Source organism: Notechis scutatus, chromosome 1 (genome assembly GCF_049901735.1).
Source record: "Notechis scutatus isolate UNSWTSFEM ecotype Mainland chromosome 1, rNotScu1.2, whole genome shotgun sequence".
NCBI classification, from domain to species: Eukaryota; Metazoa; Chordata; class Lepidosauria; order Squamata; family Elapidae; genus Notechis; species Notechis scutatus.
The window spans coordinates 83,868,545-83,885,452 of record NC_142009.1 but is presented as its reverse complement, the minus strand read 5'-3'; the positions used below and the strand labels follow the sequence as shown (position 1 = coordinate 83,885,452).

The following is a 16,908-nucleotide window of genomic DNA, read 5'->3' as shown; positions in this document are numbered from 1 at the left end:
CTTCTTACATCTAGTTATAAAGTCTTCTTACTGGTTCCATGTCTTTTACAGCAGACAAATATCAAACCATAATACAACAAATAACCTTCGATATCAACAGAATATCAAAATAAATAGGGTTAGTCAGTATCAGCCCGTAGTCAGTCAGTATCAGTATTAAGAGAGATCATCAGTGAAAAAGAGAAAGAGAATTAAACCATGATCTATAGCTTCCTCTTATGGCAACTTGTAGCATAATTAACCAACCAGAACACAGCATAATACATTACAGTATTTTTCCTTAAAGCTACAAACATATATATTTGTAGTTTATATATTGTCAACCCAACTATGTCATTTACATATACATAACAGCATGTATTGACTGATTACATAAAAAAGCAGCCAAGAACAAGCATTGGTGCAAGTTAAAACTTGAACTTATAAAATGTGCAGGAAGCAAGACATGAATATTGAAATAATGTAATGTAAAGGAGAAGGTTGACAAGGAAAAGCACTATATGGTTAATTTCCACAAAAAATCAAGGGGAAAGTAGGTAAGAGAGTATTCCATAGCCTAGAAACCACACAGAGGAAGGTCTTCTCCTACATACCAGATACTTTGATTTCTGGCAGTATAGGGTTTCTTTTGCTTATGCCCAGCAGTAATTAAATTTAACAGAGCCTCTTTTGCTTATGCTGACAGCATACTTTAATTACCTAGAGTTGAACTAGTGATGTAACTGACTGGAAAAAAGAGACCTCTTCTTAGAATATATCCACAGTCTGGTTTAAAGAATCAGATGCAATATTTTAGAGTCCTTCTGATAACAAGAAACATGGTTGGTTTCTTCTTTGCTCCTTCTGTACCAAGCAAGCCAGTTGGTCCATCTTGCCCAGCCATCTGGCTGAGAGGGATCCTTTTGTTAATTCCTCCTCTTTAATGCCTTCTTAACAGAACTGTGGACCCTCCGCATGCAAATAATGTCCTTTCATAGTGATTTCTTACTGTTTTCTACAAACATGCTTCTCTTACTCGGTGGTATTGAAGCCAATGAATGTTCATAGCTACTTAAGAGAATTGTGAATGCACCAATAAAGGAGAATATTTGTAGCTCAGGGTTGACATAGGGGGTCCTTGGTCAGAGGTGGTATTCAGCAGGTTCTGACCAGTTCTGGAGAACCGGTAGCGGAAATTTTGAGTATTTCGGAGAACTGGCAACTGACTGGAGATTTGACAGTGTCCTTCCCCTGCCATGCCCACCAAGCCACGCCCACAGAACCGGTAGTAAAAAAAATTGAATCCCACCTCTGTCCTTGGTGTTCTCTGAGCTTGGTTATTTTCTTGCATACATTTCATGACCCAAACCAGGTAACGTCATCAGCGCATTGATGATGTTACCTAGTTTGGATAATGAAACGTCTGCAAGAAAACAAGCAAGCTCAAGGAGCATCAAGCACCCTCAATTGTGAATGTGTTTCAGTAAGAAATCCACAATAGTCATGATTCCGCAATGTGTCTTGAGTAGAATGCTTTGTTGTCTGAACAATAGCAGTTTGGTAATTTCGGAAAGATATAAATTTTAATTTCATCTTCAGAGGTAGATTCATTTTGGGAATTCCAAAGCCAGAGACAAACATGTGGAGCCTCTTCTTAGGTCTCTCAACATTCCACAAGTCGATTGTTTCTCTTTTTAAACTTTTGTGCTCCCAAAGCAGGTATTTTTAAATGACGAAGCCCTTGTAGCAATTACAGCATCCATTATTCATGCTCAAAATTGATCCAAAAAGTTTGCCGACCCCTGATTTATGTGATGAGAACAGCATTCTGAAAAGCAATTTATTTAGTATGAAATAGCCCAAAATTGTCAGTGAGCTATTTCACTTGAGGTTCTAAACAGGGCTGCAGTGGCTTTGTTTTACTTGTCATCTGCTGGGGAAATGTTGAGAATGAATGTGAAATGGATGCAAAAATGTTGAAAACAATCTTTTCATGACATCTGTGTTGATTATCTGCGTAAACCTATTATGTCTCCAGCCTTACTGATTTCATTGTTTGATTTCTGTTTAAACATTCTTCTGTAGGTCTTTAAACAGATACATAGAACAGAAGGGCCATTTATTTCATCTTTAGCTCTCTTTGCTCAGAGATTTCCCCTCGGTCTGTTCTGTTTCAACACTTCTAACTGTAAATCCTGTATTGCCTTGCTCTGATGGTGATCTTGCTATTTTACTACTGTTCCTCTGATAAGTCCAAGCAATAAGACTGCTCTCTTTGCATTTCCACTTCTATAGCCAGTGTGCACCAAATTGTAATGCTCAAGCATGATTCCATCATGTTTTATGACAGTGTGTTCTAGGATGAAAAGGCTGTTCAGAGAATCGAAAGTACAGCTTTCCTAAGTCAATGGCCTATGCGTATAAAATTAATCTTGCAGTTTTAATCCATCTTAATATTTTCCAAGTTACACTGTGTTTATGCACTTTGAAATATTTGAGGTAGCAAGAAGGGGGCTAGCAAGTAGTGCTCTAGATTTAAAATAGAAATGAGTCTTACATTGTTCTGCTCGAAGAGAAATCTTGCAAGCATGATCTGTCTTGTGTTTTATATGTGCAACTTCAAATAAATGCATTTAGCATTTATCACATTTGTATATGTAATTCATAGTGGGTGTTCATTGCATTGCAGGAAGTTTCCTTAAATTTTCCCTTCTTTGAACGGGCATTTTAGCACTTTGCCAATTGGGAAAGAAATCTAGGAAAAAATTTCCCTACACTCCAGTTTGTTACATTAAATTTATCATGCTGTACTTCTGATATTTCAGCTATGTAGGGCTTTAGAGCAGCAGAAATAACTAACTCTGATTGACAAGCCTCTCCATGGTTGCATTGGTCTGACAAGCAGATTTTTATTGATTCATTGAGCCTTAACATGCTAGATCAATACTTAAGGACTTTCTTCTCAAATAATGATACATTCGAATGGTTTAGACAGAAGTTTTACAACTGCCTGGACTTAATAATTCACACTTCAAAGCAGGTATGTCCAACCCACAGCCCTGGGCAGCATGTGGCCTCACAAGATAACAAATATATAAAAAATGAAATTTGTTATTTATATACATTAACTATATGATATAGTTTATATGCAGCCCAAGACAATTCGTCTTCACTCAGTGCAACCCAGGCAAGCCAATAGGTTGGACAATCATGCTTTAAAGTAAAATGGATAGTCTTGCATCGTTGCAGGTAGAGTTAAAGTTGGTAATGCCTGTATCTTATGTGACTTTCACAGTCGCATTCCCCACAAATTTCTTATTTCAAGCCAAGGAAATACATCATTAATTTATTTTGTTCAGTGTTGAGATTATTTTATTTTCACAAGAATTCTACAGGTAAAAATAAAAAAAGTAAATGCCTTATACAGGTAGTCCTTGACTTATAACATTTCGTGATTGTTTGAAGTTACAACAGCACTGAAAAAAGTGCCCGACCTATTTTCATACTTATAACCATTGCAGCATTCCCATGGCCATGTGATCAAAATTTGGACACTTGGCAACTGATTCATACTTATAGATGGTTGCGGTGGCCCAGGATAATGTGATCATCTTTTGTGACCTTCTGACAAGCAAAGTCAATGGGGAAGCCATTTAACAACTGTATTATTAATTTAACAACTGCAGTGATTCCCTTAACCACTGCGGAATGAAAGGTCTTACAATGGGAGGAAACCTCAGTTAACAACTGTCTCACTTAGCAACCATTGTGTGTCGAGGGCTACCTGTGAATGCGATATCTGAGTATCAGGTGAGGCAACTTTGCCTAGTATCTGAAAAATCAGCATTTGGATATCAAAAGTAATTTTGTTAAGAAAAGTAAGCAGAATAATTATTGAATTTAGTGTGGGATAGTTATTACAATAATATTCATCAAAGTTCATGGTATTTTAGGAAGATGCTTGAAAAAAAAATGTGTGAATTCAAAGGTACTCTAAATTTTTCTTTGACTGTTAGTGTCTCTGTATTTTGGGAATTGATTCTTTTAAAAGTCAAACCTGTGTCGACTAGTAATTATTCCTTTTGTCAACAGGCAATATGATGAAGGAGGTTGTGGCAACTTTACCGTATGCTGGGCTCGGCAGACTTAAATGAGAAGTACTTCAGTGTTCTAATGGGCACCACATCGCAACTTGATTCTGAAGTATTATAAGGAAGGAACCTGGCCTTACGAATTGAGGAAGCAATGTGTGCCAAAACACACATTCTGATTCTTTAAAAAAATAGAGATTGCAAACATATTTACCAGTATTACCTGTCTGGAGCAGGCTTAATTTTATAAATTGAAAGCAATAAACTCCATGAGTTTTTTTTAAAGGATACTCTTTTTTTCCTATGTTTTTGAGGATTATTTGCTCAATTAAAAGTTTTTGCATCCAGTAGAGAGAAAAGCTCTTCTGCGGGATCAGAAGATAACACTGGACTGTAAATTATAACTACACCCATATCTTCTAATGTTACCAATCAAAGGATCTGTTGCAAGAAAAATACTTAGTGGTTTTGCTTTTGGAGAGACATTTTGAAATGTGTCCCTAAGAAGTTCCATTTGATGTAACACCATATGTGCAGTCACTGTATAGATCCTGCATTAAGGATACACCCTTGGTTCTAGATATTTCCATCAGCAAGTGGTCAATGTCAAACTACATGTTCTGCAGTCTTTGAGTATATCAGTCCATAAGCACTTAATCTGTTACACAGAAAGTCTTGAAAAAGGGTTGAGAAGACCTGAGCCTTTTTAGATTCTTGAATCCCAAAGCCTTCAGGATTTTAGAAGAATATGAAAAATAAAATTGCAGAGCCAGTACTTGTCCTCAATCAACTTTTTAGCTTTTTGTTAACCTTGAAAAAGTGAGGTCCGAATAGAAGTCATTGATGATGAAATGAAAAATTATAATGAATTCATTTTAAAAGGCACTCAGTGGACACTTAAAACAATGACCTCAGTAAGCTCAAAGCTTTATCTACATTCCAGGTTCAAACATGTAGACCTGATTTACTGATCAGCTTTAGAGAGGGAAAAAAGCAATGTGGTTATGCACCACATGCAGGGCAGCTTCTGTCTCTCTTAAGCTTCTTTTCTCTGAGAAGTAATGGGACAGTTCTTCAAAATGTTGTAGCTTATGATCTCGTGGAAACGTCAGCCAAACCATTCCCCTTATGCTGTACTTGCATGGTGACCAGAGCTTTGGACTTGTGTAACAATAAAAAAAAAATTGATCGTACAGTTTGACCTCCTCACTGTACCAGGATAATACCTTAACCCTAACCTCCTCTGATCCGATGCTCTTTCTATTCGTTGAGATGGCAACCACAAAATCCCCAGCTCCCTTGACTATTCATGATGCTATCAGGGAATTGTAATTCTAGCCGATTTTGAGAGCAGCAGCTTGGGAAGCGTTGCATAAAACCTACTCATTTTAGGTACCTTGCCATTACAGTAATAATAAGCAACAGCATAGCCACCAACACAGTGAAAATCGATGTTCTATTGAATTTTATTATTAAAAAATGTAGAACTTGGTACACAGCTGTATTGTCAATATCAAAGCTGAGCTTTTGAAGAGCGAGTTGTACTTGCACATGCCCATGTTCCAGCTACCACCACCATCCATAGTGCTGTTCGTCTAATACTTCTACTGCTCTGGTTCCTCCATTTATGGCTCTTGATTTGTGCGCGTCTCGATCGAAATTCTAATTTAGTTTTTTATCACGGACAAAAAAATGTGCGCTTTCAAACACAGCTACATTATGACCCTACAAATTGTCTCTGTGTTCTGTAATAGGATGAAGGCTTTATTGGAGTCAACTACCACTTTTTTTAAAAAAAATAGCCACACTCGAATTGATTTTAATAGTGGTATTTTACTACATTGAAGTCTATGTATTTTCCCCTAATGGTTCAATTAAGCTCTTTCGATCTATTAGAGAAAAATAATGAATCAGTAGAGCTCAACAGACTCCTAGGAGACATTCTTGAATAAATGTTTGGAGCAATGAATATTCTTAGGAGAAAGGAATACATGAATAATGTTTTAGCTGAGGAAAACATTACAAATGTGTGCCTGACTTTATACACCAGGGTGTTATGTTCTAGGATATGATTTCTAATTGTGTTCATATTATTTAACACAAGGCATTTCTTAAGTGTAATTTGAATTTGCCAAGTTATGCTTGTGTAGTCATGCAGTTATAGTATTGTCCATCTAATGAATAATTCTTTGTGGCTAAATAGAGCATTAAGAAAAAGAAAATTAAATAAGTTTACATTTTTCAGTCTGAAGTGTCTGATGGTATTTGAAAATTAAGCTACTCCTAGTAACTATTTTCAATTATTTTTTCCCTTTATTTGTCCATTGAAAACTTGCCCATTTATAGAATAATCCAAATGTGGCATAAACATTGTCTCACTCACAAAGAGACTACAGATTCTCTGTAATATGGCATAAAATTGCATCATATAAATCAGGGGTGTCAAACTCTATTTCATTGAGGGCCACATCAGAGTTGTGGTTGACTGGGAGAATGTGGCCAGGGTGGATGTGGCTGGGGTGGGCATTGTCAGAGTGAATGTGGCCAGCTTCCTGACTCCCTCCTCATTCCCATCTCCCTCTCATCTTCCTTCCTTCCTTCCTTCCTTCCTTCCTTCCTTCCTTCCTTCCTTCCTTCCTTCCTTCCTTCCTTCCTTCCTTCCTTCCTTCCTTCCTGTGGCCGTGCTTACCGCGGCTGTGGCTTTCCCTTGCGGGGCAGGATGGGGGCAGTCCCAGTGAAAGGGAAGCTGTAGGGGCTGCAAGGCGATGGAGACGCTGGTGGTGATCTATAATGGATGGCAGGGCTGGGGTGGCAGGGCAGTTCCTCACTGGCTCCAGGGTGGCCCCACAGATCTAAGGCTGACCACGTTCCACCTGGATGGTGGCTATCAAGTTATAGATTAGCATGGGGGCTGAGGCGCCAGTGGCCGGTTCTTTGCTATCTCAAGGGCAGCCATGTGGGCCAGATCTAGCCACGTTGCGGGGCAGATCCAGGCCTTGAGTTTGACACCCCTGATATAGATAGAAACCCAGGTTTCCTCATAGTAAATTGTTATGTCTCCCCTTTAATTTCAGGTGAGCAAAACAAAATTCAGCCATTTCAGAATTAACTCAAATCAAAAACAAACCCCCACAAGAGAACAGCTGATGTAATTCCAAAACACAGCAATAAATCCACACTCTGTCCGGCAATCCTGGCGTGGCAGTAATTCACAAGCCTCAGAGAGTTTGCTGCATGTCTTCACTCCATTTAATCACTTTGCTTCTGGCGAATTCCACCAGCCCAGCCGTGTCCTTTTATACACTTATGGAGCGTGTTAATTTCCCTAATTAGTTACTGGCTCGACGCCTCCTTCTTAATTGAGATTGGTGTCTCAGCCTCCTTCTATTTCTGACGTCAAGCCATACGTTCTCCAAATTGTCTTCCCCACTGGAAAACTCTCGGATGCCTTCCTTGTTAGCCATTCCCGGCTGCTGCTCAGATAAAGAACCAGAGGAGGTCGAAGGTCCTGACAACTCTATTAAATAAGGTTTATCTCCCCTTGTTAAATCCATCTCCTCATCCTGGCTACTATCCAAGTCACTAAGCAATGCCGGCTCATATTTTGCTGCCATATCCTCATCGCTCGAACTCATATCTGCCACAGGAGCAGATTCCAAACCCGGAGTCACAACAGTAAATACTGTATCTGTTATAATTAACTACTCTCTTTCACTGTTAAAATAGTGGAATCCTAATCTGTGTGATGTACAGCAGTGTTTATTAAACTATTTGGCGGTTATTGAAATCTTTAGTAAAAAGATAATCAGGAATGGACAAATTTCCCTCAAACGGAACCTATTCATATTGACTAAATTTCCTATTACATGAAAGTTCAAAACAATTAGAAATAAAAATGTTTTATAAGTTTGCTCAGCCAACAGCCCTGCAATTTGCCTTCTGTGATTGAGATAAAATTGAACACCCACACTGAATACAGGTAGTCTTCGACTTACAACAGTTCATTTAGTGACAGCTTAAAGTTACAGTGGCACTGAAAAAGTGACTTATGACTGTTTTGCACGCTTATGACCAGGGTTATGTGATCAAAATTCAGACACTTGGCAACTGACTCATAACAGTTGCAGTAACTTAGGGTCATGTGATCACCCTTTGTAACCTTCTGACTTAGGGTCATGTGATCACCCTTTGTAACCTTCTGACATGCAAAGGCAATGGGGGAGCTAGATTCACAATAACCGTGTTACAACTGTAGTGATTCACTTAATACCTGTGGCAGAAAAACTGATAAAATGAGGTGTAAACTTCACTTAACAACTGTTTCACTTAGCAGCAGAAATTTTAGGCTCAATTGCAGTTGTAAGTTAGGGACTACCTATAAAATTCCTATTCACACATATCCTATTCACACATTTAAAAGACTAGGGAAACCAAGAGTTGTTGTTGTTAGTTGCAAAGTTGTGCCTGACCCATCGCGACCTCATGGACAACGTTCCTCCAGGCCTTCATGTCCTCTATCCCAAGAATTGTAGAAATATGCTATTAGGGTTGCAATATAGGTAACAATCAAGGCTGAATCCTTAAATTCTGAAGAAAAATATGGCCAGGGAAGAGAAACAATCCTCCCTTCTCTAGATTCTCCAGTGTCCGAAACTGAAGGCGTGACTGGAGTAAGAAAGAAGTCTAAGATTCAAAAGTTCCACGTTCTCTCAGCTCTCTGCCATACTCGAAATCCATGAAACATGTAGATAGTTCATTTAGAGTGTGCTTCCTATTATAAACGATATAAGGGATTTCTTTCCATTTAGAACGGTTCTTTCTTCCTATTTCTGTACTGCTGGTCCTTTGATAGCAGAGCATCTGGGAGTTGTTGGACTGCTCTGTCACCAGAGAATTCCAACCAGCCAATGGCATTGATCCATAAAAAGCCTTTTAAGTGGATGCCTAATGAATGAAACTTCAATGGCATTGTTGTTCTCCTTGTGTGATTCATAGACTTGATGTTTGTTTGTTTGTTTGTTTATTTCTTATGCTGCCTGAAGTATTTGTGCCACTTCTTGCCATGCCTGTCCTCTAAGTCCTTGCTGTCCAGCTGGAGCTGCAAAAGAGCTCTTCCATAGGTTGAAGAGCAGTACTCTGACAAGGGTATGAGTTGAAACATTTTGTTCTCTGTGATTCAAAAGTCTTCATTTCTCAGCATTCGGACAAGCCCACCTTTGTGAATAACATATGAATATTTACAAGGTTTATCCTCCTTTCTGAAGTTTCTTTCTGAAGTTTCAAAGACTAGCACTCAAAATGCCATTACTCTCTAGGGATTTCAGACTTGGGTGCAAGGCTTCATACATAATATCAGTTGAATTAGATAAACTGAACTTGATTCCATACTTACACAATTAGAACAATATTCCATTCACATTCAAATAAGATGATGGAGGGATGAAGGGTTCTTTGATTGACAGGTTTTTTTAAAAAAAGGAATCTGGCATTATTTCAACTTGATTTGAATGAAGACAGCCAGTTAATTTGAATATCAAACATTTTATATCCACAGACACAGTGAGGCTTCAAATTACAGCTAGTATTTTCAGAAGGAAAGAAAGTTTCTAATGTACTCTTGTAATATTTAAAATGTAAAGTAAATTGCATTGGAAATCCTGCAGGGTCTTTGGTAAAAAGTTCCATTTAATTGTCCTTGTTAGCACCTATTGATTTGGTAAATTGGACTAAACTTTTAATAGATAGGTAATCAAAACCATCCTATTTATAGGCTTGTGATTCCTCATGTTAGCATCAGAGGGTGCTCTCTTCTAACCTTAGTGTAATCTTGCCTATTTTATACCTCAGTTATATGCACATGAAGCACATTATTCTAGACAATTCTGATAGAAGAAATGAAAAGACACTTCCCTCATAGATTATTTATTTCTGCTGCTTTCCTGATATTTTAAAGCTCAGGAGATTTTTTTCCCTATTACAATTCACTTGGCAGCTTCGTTTTCAATTTGCTTGGGTTTTTTTGTTTTTTTTTAAATTGATGAGAACTTCCTTTTAATTAACACCCGGCCAATCTTTCAAAACAAAATAATAGTTTTAATCAAAAACCAATTGAATCTTGACAGAAAATTCTAAAAGAAAGATTGTTTATACTTTGGAAGATTTTTGGATTTAGCCTAGCCAATATAAAGTGGGTGTTTAAATTCATTAAGTAAGAATTGAGTAGAATTTCTAGGTATTCCCTATTGACACAAGAATGGCAAATAATTCTAACTCCTTTAGAAGATCACAATGTTTTTGAACATTCAAATCCTCTGCATGCAAAGGTGGTTTAAAACAGGGGTTCCAAGCCTCTTTTTAGTCTGGTGAGCATATTTTGAATTTTGTGGATTGGTTGAGACTCTTTCTTTATTAAATGAGTAGCACATGGGCAGTTCATTCTCATGATGAAATTTATCTGGAAACATGGGAGAAGGGAATGATGCTGAAGGGGGAAATGATGTAGAGGGAAGAAGAAAAGAGAGGATGGCCTTGAGGGACAGGAAGAAGAATTTACCAAGACAATATTCAGTCAAAAGATAACTGAATCCAGGATAGGAAAACAACCTGAATAAACACCTCAGACTAGACCAAGGGTCTCTAAACCCTTAAGCCCATCAAGCCCTTCATGAAGTTTCAGATTGTTCATCAACTCCCAAACATGTATTATGGTATATGAACATAATTTAATAAATGCTACTTTAACTAATGACAGCCAGTTTTGTGGGATGGTTAAGGCATTGGACTGGAAATGGGGAATTCTAGTACCATGAATTCTAGTACTGCCTTAGGTATGAAGGCATCTGAGTGACTTTGGCCAGTATCTCAGCCCTAGGAAATAGGCAAGGGGAAACCACTTCTGAAATTTTGCCAAGAGTATTGTGGAGACTTGTCCAAGCAATCATCAGGAGTCAACACACAGGAGTCAAAGTCATGCATACACAAACGCACACTAATAATAATAATAATAATAATAATAATAATAATAATAATAATAATAATAATAATGGCTATCTTGCTATTTGGAAATCCTGAATTTATCAGACTTGAATACCCTGATTCTATAAAAAACCACCCTACTTGGAACAGCTTATATCCTCCGACTCTACCTGAACAGTTCCTAGGTCCTTTGTTAGGACTCGAGCTGTTGAGCTACCAACCAGCCCCAAAGGCTGTGAATCTCACTAAAGATGTAATAATAATAATAATAATAATAATAATAATAATAATAATAATAATAATAATAATAATAATCCCTTTTTATGACCCTATAATCCCTTAATTTGGGGTAAACTGGATGGAGCTGAGCATTTATTAGCCGGATGCCCTTCCTGACACCATGCAGAGTTCATGCCATTTTTTTTTTCTTTGAGCCCTAAAAGAGAAACATCTGCTGCTACCTAGGATGAACTCTCAACCCTCCAAGTGTGCAGGAAAACTATATTTTTCAATATAGAAGGAATAAAAATAAGGAAATGAAAGGGCCATATCTTTCCTTCTTTAAACTAAATAGATGGAAACCTAGGACCAGCAATGCCATGAGGGCAAGACTTTGTGTCAAAAATCCATGTCAAAAATCCAGGCAACGGAATAAGCAAGTCTTCCAAAGACAGAATGACTGGTGTACCACCTATTGAAGTAAGTGAAGCCATCCCGTTCATTATGCAGCAAGTGAAGGCGGGGTGAAACCACACTGTCCAGACCTCAAAACTTTGCCAATTTGTAGAACCTCTTTACCTTGTTATTAGGTGCAATATTTCCTTTTTCTGTTTTCATATCCCTTGTCCTCATGTCACTTAAGGACACGGTCACTTAAGGACGTATTTATCTAATTAATTTGCAAAAAAATATGGATGCCCAATTTATATGCCTTACCCTGGAAGGCTCACAAAGCAACAGCTGCCATGGTTCAGAGGACTCTAAGGATAAGAAATGAAAACTAACTATTAGTCAAGGAGAAGAGCTTTCATGAAATAGCGAGTCCATTCCCAGTTTCTGACTCTTAAATTGGTGGATTTCAATGTTCTCTACCATGTCTGAATGTTTGGGTACAGCTGAACTTGGGAATAAATAGTTTAATGCTTTCAAGAGAATTCTATTAGTGTTAACTGTGTACACTTTGACGTCATCATCATTTTAGCCATTGTCTATCCACTGCAGGATGAAGGAATCTTCTGTATGTTTCCAATACAGTCCTGAGCTTTCTTTAGCCAATTGTTTGTACTAGTAGCGAGTGGTGGGATTCAAATGTTTTTACTATTGATTCTGTGGGTGTGGCTTGGTGGGCGTGGCAGGGGAAGAATACTGTAAAATCTCCATTCTCTCCCCTGTCCAGGGGAAGGTTACTGCAAAATCCCATTCCCTCCCCACCCCACTAACCTGCTTTCCAGCTCTGTTCTCCTGTGCAGGGCAACAAAAGAAGACTCAGCCGATCAGCTGGGACTCGGGAGGCAGTGAATAGATGGGGACGGGGCCAGTCAGAAGTGGTATTTGCCGATTCTCTGAACTACTCAACATTTCTGCTACCGGTTCTCCAGAACTGGTCAGAACGTGCTGAATACCACCTCTGCTACCAGCATTTTCCTTTCTTCCATTGACAGCATTTTGCATTTTCTGTTGACAGTATTTTGCAATGAACAAGCAGAAGTCGCCATGTGCTGTATTGTTCATTTCTATCTGTAGTTGCTTTATAAAGGTTCCAATGAGCCTATGGACACTTGACTTTTTTTTAGAGGCTAATTGCCTTTTGTGTCAAAATTCTTGCAACATATATTTTGGCAGGTGAACATATCCTGTAACCTTTCTACAAAAATGACTGCTGTGAAAATGATTTGGCACCATTCACATATTACAGGAATTTTTTTTCCAAGTTGGCAACTTCAGGTGAATGGGTTACAAATCCCATTATCCACAGACAATAAACATAATGTTTGTGCTCTTTGGGAATGGTGAGAAAGGTTGCCAGGTTCAGGAAGACCGCCAAGCACAGATGTTTCAGTGTCGAAAAAGATGATGCACGAAGGGGCCACCAGATCGATTATAGACAAGGCCATAGCAAATGAACCCACCAGGCCCTCGTGGTTGTTTTTAATATGACAGTCCTTTATGTTTGCATGGGGGTTATAATGACTAACAGCTTGGACTCCCAGACAGGGCTAGGGAACATTTGTCATCATAAAATCTCACATCTATGTTCATGAGGACTTTCTTATGCTGTCTCATTAATTTCAATGGCCTTGTGGAGACTGAGTCATGTTCTCAGAACAAAAAATGTTCCATGTGTCATCAGCTATCATGGATTCAGCCTCCACTCAGGATTTAGAAAGTGGCCTTTCTTTCTTTCTTTCTTTCTTTCTTTCTTTCTTTCTTTCTTTCTTTCTTTCTTTCTTTCTTTCTTTCTTTCTTTCTTTCTTTCTTTCTTTCTTTCTTTCTTTCTTTCTTTCTTCTTTCTTTCTCTCTCTCTTTCTCTCTTTCTCTTTCTCTCTCTCTTTCTTTCTCTCTCCCTCCCTCCCTCCTCCCTTCCTTCTCTCTCTCCCTCCCTCCTTTCTTTTTTTCTTTCCATTGTTCATTTAGTCTGTGTTAATTTTATTTCATGTCTTTATAGATTATATTTTTTAGAAAAAAAATACCTTAACTGTCATCAGGTCTTGCTAGAGAGTAGAAAGCAGGGATATGAATCTATTATATTCAAATAAATGAATGCTTCTGAAAATAGAAAGGTTAGCATTCTAGCTTCATAAAGGATTGCTCTTCTTTTAAAACTGCACTTAATGTGTCAAGCTTGTCATAAATTCAATCCAGGTTTCATCAACACTGAAGCCAATTCAGTAGCATCAAGAGGGAGGAAAAGCAGTGATAACCCCAGATAATCCAGAAAGTTCTAAAACATGCTAGTCCCAGACAGATGCAGAATGCCTGCATTGCTTCCTTCTGATCTTCCTGGTCCCCTTCTCCATTTGAGGAGGGCTCTGAAGAGAAGCTCAGAACAATGCAAAATAGTCCTAGCATTTCTGCCTTTCTGCGGGCAACAACCTACTAAAGAAAGATATTGGGTTTGATTCCTCAGCATATCCAAATCAAGTTTTCCTATCCTTAGGCAATGAGTAAATTGCCTCGAGCAAGTGATCTTAGGTATAATGGAACTAATGGCTGTTATTAGTTGATATTAGGTGGGTATAAACTACCATTACCAAATATAGATACCCAAATACTTTGCCAATGGTTTGTCATATGACTTGGTAAGTGGAACCATAATTTAGTAGTCTGCTTAAGCCACAAAATATCTTAAGCTAATTTGATTTTGCTCCACGTAAAACCTTTATTATGAGTGATATGACAATAGCCTGAACTAGAATTTATGAAGGTCATCATTAGTCCAGGTAAAATATTTGGAAACAGCAAAGCTAACTGACCCATTTTTAAATTGTTTTCTGTGGTTCTTGTTTTTCTTTGTCATATATAGCTCTAGTTTTAAGGCTCTGTTGTCACCAAGTTTCATGCACCTGATAAAATTTATCATCACTTTTACTGTTACTTCTTGCTGTACTTTTTTTGTACAGATTTAGAAGGCTGGCTAAAAAATAAGAACATAGCCATGTCTCCGATTCTCATCACATTGTGGGCACTGAACATTATGCAAATGTTCGTGAAACTCTGGCTATGAATCACACTTGGAATGTGTTCATTTGTTAAATTCATTTGGCATTGTGAGGTGATCTATCTTCAATTTGGGAAACAAATTTTGATTTTACAATAACAGAAAAATAAATAAATCAAGATTCATATTTCAATCCATAACTCATATATATATATATGTATATGTATATGTATATGTACATGTATGTTTTCTTAAGTTTTCGCGGGTACTTACATGTATGGCCTTCGGCTTTGTTCGGGTATTTTCCCACGTCATTGTAGTTGTTCTTTTAAAGCTGTAGCATCCCCACAGAAACCATCATATGCGGAGTTGAAACCAGCCTGACCAAAACCAACCCTGATGATGCTAATAGAATCAGACTCGAAATCACCAACATCCTCTGCACTAGCAAACCACCCAAAAGCAACTTATCCAAAGAAGAACAAACTGCACTACGTAACCTGAAAGAAGACACCAGCATAATAATCCTACCAGCAGACAAGGGCAACACGACAGTGGTTATGAACACATCTGACTACCAAACCAAGTTAACCAACCTACTCCTAGACCCCACATACAAACCCCTAAAGACAGACCCCACCACCTACCTAGAAAAAACCACCAGATCCAAAATAAAAGCCTCCCCCATCAGTGAAGAAATCCAGCAAAGAATCATACCCAGAGAGACATCATCCAGATGCCCTAAGCTTTATGGTCTCCCCAAGATACACAAAGAAGGAATCCCACTTAGACCAATAGTCAGCTCCATAGGCTCACCTCTACAAAACCTAGCCAAATTTCTCGCCAAACAACTACAGCCCTATGCAGAATCCATGTAAGAAACTCACATGTAAGAAACTCATTCCAGTTCATCGAGACCATAAAGAAACAAAACTTACAACCCAGCGACCTACTAGTGAGCTTCGATGTCATATCCCTCTTCACCCAAGTGCCAATAAAAGAAGCCTTGACAGCCATCCAAAACAAATACAACCCCCCCCAGCACATCCTAGATCTGACCAACCACTGTCTATCCAATACATACTTCACCTACAACGGACAAAAATACAAACAAATAGAAGGAGCACCCATGAGATCACCCCTCTCACCTGTCATCGCAAACCTCTACATGGAACACTTTGAAACACAAGCTCTAGAAAAATATGATCACAAGCCCAAACTCTGGCTCAGATACGTAGATGACACCTTCATAATCTGGCCACACGGGAAAGAAAAACTGAACAACTTCCTCAGACACCTCAACAGCCTACACCCCAAAATACAATTCACCATGGAAACAGAAGCTAACAATCAACTTCCCTTCCTAGATGTCTTGGTATACAAAAAACCCAATGGCTCCCTAGGACACACCATCTACCAGAAGAAAACACATACAAACCGCTATCTACATGCACTCTCACACCACCATCCAGCACAGACCAATTCTGTAGCTGAGACACTCATCTCCAGAACAAAATGCTTAGCTGATGAACAACACCTAAAAACCGAACTAAACACTCTCACCAACGTACTAACAGCCAATGGATTCCAAAGAAAGAAGATTACCCACCTAATCCAAAAAGAAACCCCAACCAAAATCCAAGACAGAGAACAAGAGAACGGCAAAGCCCTCCTCCCATATATAAAAGGCACTACAGACAAAATCAGCAAGATCCTCCAAAAACACAACATTAAAACAGCATTCTGCACAAACAGAAAAATATCCACCATCCTAAGAAACCCTAAAGACAAAATCGAGTTAGAAAACCAAGGAGTATACGAAATCCCTTGCACGCCTGCCCCACCACATACATTGGACAAACTAACAGAAGAATAAGTGCACGCGTTGAAGAACATAAGAACTCAATCAAAAAAGAAGAACCAACCTCTTCCCTGGTCCAACACCTCAAAGCCACAGGACATGAGATCGACTTTAAAAATACCAGAACTATCGCCAAAACTGAACACTTCAACAACAGAATAATCAGAGAAGCCATAGAGATAGAAAAACGCCCACACAGCATGAATAAAAGAGATGACACCTTCCGCTTACCAGCCATTTGGAAACCCGCCCTCATGAACAGACGAGTACCTAACATGATGAATGACACCAGACCCACACCCACGAGGGCCACACAAGATGCCACCACCACACCTCCACGTAAA

General features: G+C 38.6%; 1 protein-coding gene across 3 annotated transcripts in view; it reads left to right on the top strand.

Moving 5' to 3' along the window:
• Positions 1 to 16,908, top strand: part of SCAF8 (SR-related CTD associated factor 8) — a 165,919-nt gene that overhangs the window by 76,427 nt on the left and 72,584 nt on the right. For 2 of the 3 annotated variants that reach the window (XM_026680317.2, XM_087969824.1), the window contains exon 21: positions 4,072 to 6,310. The exons of the other annotated variant lie outside the window; for it this stretch is intronic. The gene's annotated coding sequence lies outside the window, so the exon portion shown is untranslated. Of the gene's footprint in view, positions 1 to 4,071; positions 6,311 to 16,908 lie in introns of those variants that run through there. 3 annotated transcript variants of the gene reach the window in all.